Source organism: Triticum dicoccoides, chromosome 1A (assembly GCF_002162155.2).
Source record: "Triticum dicoccoides isolate Atlit2015 ecotype Zavitan chromosome 1A, WEW_v2.0, whole genome shotgun sequence".
NCBI classification, from domain to species: Eukaryota; Viridiplantae; Streptophyta; class Magnoliopsida; order Poales; family Poaceae; genus Triticum; species Triticum dicoccoides.
The window spans coordinates 562,714,980-562,717,517 of NC_041380.1; positions in this window are offsets into that span (position 1 = coordinate 562,714,980).

Sequence of the window (2,538 nt, forward strand, 5' to 3'; positions counted from 1 at the left end):
TCCAATGGTCTAATCTCCTTGTTCTCGGTCGGACAGATTCACTGGAAGCTTTATCCTCTTTGACTGATGCTACCCTATCTAAATCACCATATGTTTACCTCATCCGCAAAATCAAGTTACTCGTGATGGAGCAAGAGTTTGTTTCGGTTAATATGGTTTCACATTGTCTCGCCAATTATGTTTGTATGGCTATGGCTCACAGTACCGCTTGTTGGTTGCAGCACAATCCTCCTTTTATTCATGTTCTTGCCTTAGCAGACTGTAATCCATGTTGCTATGAAATAAAACTCCCTATTTACTCCGCAAAAATCATTTTTAGAAAATGTAACAAGTATAAACTTGCTCAAAGTTCAGAAAGTTTGACCCGAGAAAAAGCTAATATGCGAATTAAATAAAAACGGATGGAGCATTAGAAGCTTCCGCACTGGGTTTTTTTCTGTGTGTTTCCTGTGTTGGTTTTCAATAGTTTTTCGGGTTTTCTCGTTCCTTTACTTGTTTTCTTCAGGGTTTTTGGGTTTTATTTTTTATTTTATTTTTACCTTTTTAAGTAAATGACTACTATACACGTTCTACATTTTTGTATACATCTGAAATATTTTTGATACATGTTGAACATTTTTCAAATATATGATGAACATGTTTTAAATATATTTTTCAAATATGTGTTCAACATTTCTTTAAATACACATTGAACATTTTTTGAATGATACAAAACATTCCTTTTAGATTGTATTAACATTTAATATGCAGCTACATAAGTTCCATACGAGATGTGAAGCAAATCTCCCGTGATTGGTTCTGAAGTTCCAATGTCAATGTGCAGCGTCCCCGTGAAACTCCTTGGATGTCGCCCAACCGGACTAGTTAGCGCTCTTCGTGGACGGCTTTTCTCTTTGGATGATGGTTTGGCGGGGCTTGAAATGATTCTCATGAACAATGTAGGAGATGTTATCTTTGCTTCGTGCCAGCTTCTATTCTTTTGCAAGAACGCACTAGAAGCGGAGATTATAAATCGCTGATGAAGGAGGACACATGTCAACTACGAATCAAACTTGAGCAAGAACTGGCCACCGGATGGACATAGCATGCATATTCATCATTTTTGTACAGGTTCTTGGTCTTCCATAAAAGGATCTTCCCACACAGGATTTAAAACTGAAGTCACCTTTCCATCAATAAAAACAGAAGTAAAAGTTGCCCTTGTATGACTCCTTTCCTCATTCTTGATCTCCCCAGGTGCTCTGTTTTGCAGCTGGTTGTTGCCGAGTATATAGCAAAAAATTGCCACATTACGAGCTAGGGTTACAAAAAACTATCACCTTTTTTAATTTTTTCAAAATGCTATCACTATTTGGTTCGTTGTTCCAAAAAATCCAAATGAGACCATGTGATTTAGAATTAATCCGGTTTATGACAGATCAAGTCTGCTCCTAAAAAACCGTGTGTTGACTGTTTGTTTGACCGTTAACTACATGTGGGTCCCACATGTAAGCACACGCTCTCTCTCTTACTTATCTTTCTTCTCTCCTTCTTCTTCCCTGATCTCTCTCCCGAGCCATCGTCGTGCACCACCACGGCTGCCGCAGCCAGCACCACGCCCGACAGAGCCACGACCGCGTCGCTAGGGTTGGCCACCACCACGCCATGGGGAGCGCCGCCACTAGGGTCCGCCAGCACCATGCCCGGCGCAGCTACAGCGGTCGCCGCCACCAGGGCCGCCCACCACACCACACCATTAACACGAAGAAGATGTAAGGAGGGCGACAGATGGGCAGCTCGGAGTGGCTCGCCGGTGGTCGGAGTCGAGCTCGTACTCAGCCATGGCATCACCCACAGAAGGACAGCTGGGGCAATGGGGATTTGCAGCAGAGAGGAGGAGGAGCTCCGCGGTCGTCGACGCTCGGGCCGGACGCCACACCGCCAACCGTCGCACCTGTCGACCACACCCAGCTTGGCAACGAGCTCGAGCACGGGCGGGGAGTAGCCAAGGAGCATGGGCGGTTCCAGCCCGCCGCCACCGCCGCTGCTGCTTCCCACTGGACACGACTGTCACAACCATGCAGAGCAACGCCGGACGACCAGCAAAGGTCCCTTCATCGGACACGACTGTCAAACCTAATGATCAACCTGATGAGTGGACCCGAGCTATCATAATAAGGTTTAAAGTTAACCAACGTAGTCATCAATGCGACATGGTAGTTTTTTGGACCAACGAACCAAATTTGTGGTAGCATTTAAAAATTTTAAGAAAAGTGATAGTTTTTTGTAGCCCCTATTGTGATAGTTCTTTGCCATTTACTCCATTGGTGCCTCCTTCGTGTCGATCTTTTCCAGACTTCCACCATCGAGCTTCCGCTCGAGGACGGGAGGGAGTTGTTGCGGCGCTGATCTGTGTTGTCGGAAAGATGGAGGAGGACAAGAAGAAAGACCACGAAGGGAGCTGAAAGGAGAGTAACACAGTTCCGACATCACAGTACGCAAAAAGGGAGGCAAAAGGACAGAAACGATCGAACCAGGAGCTCCATCGCGATGGTCCAC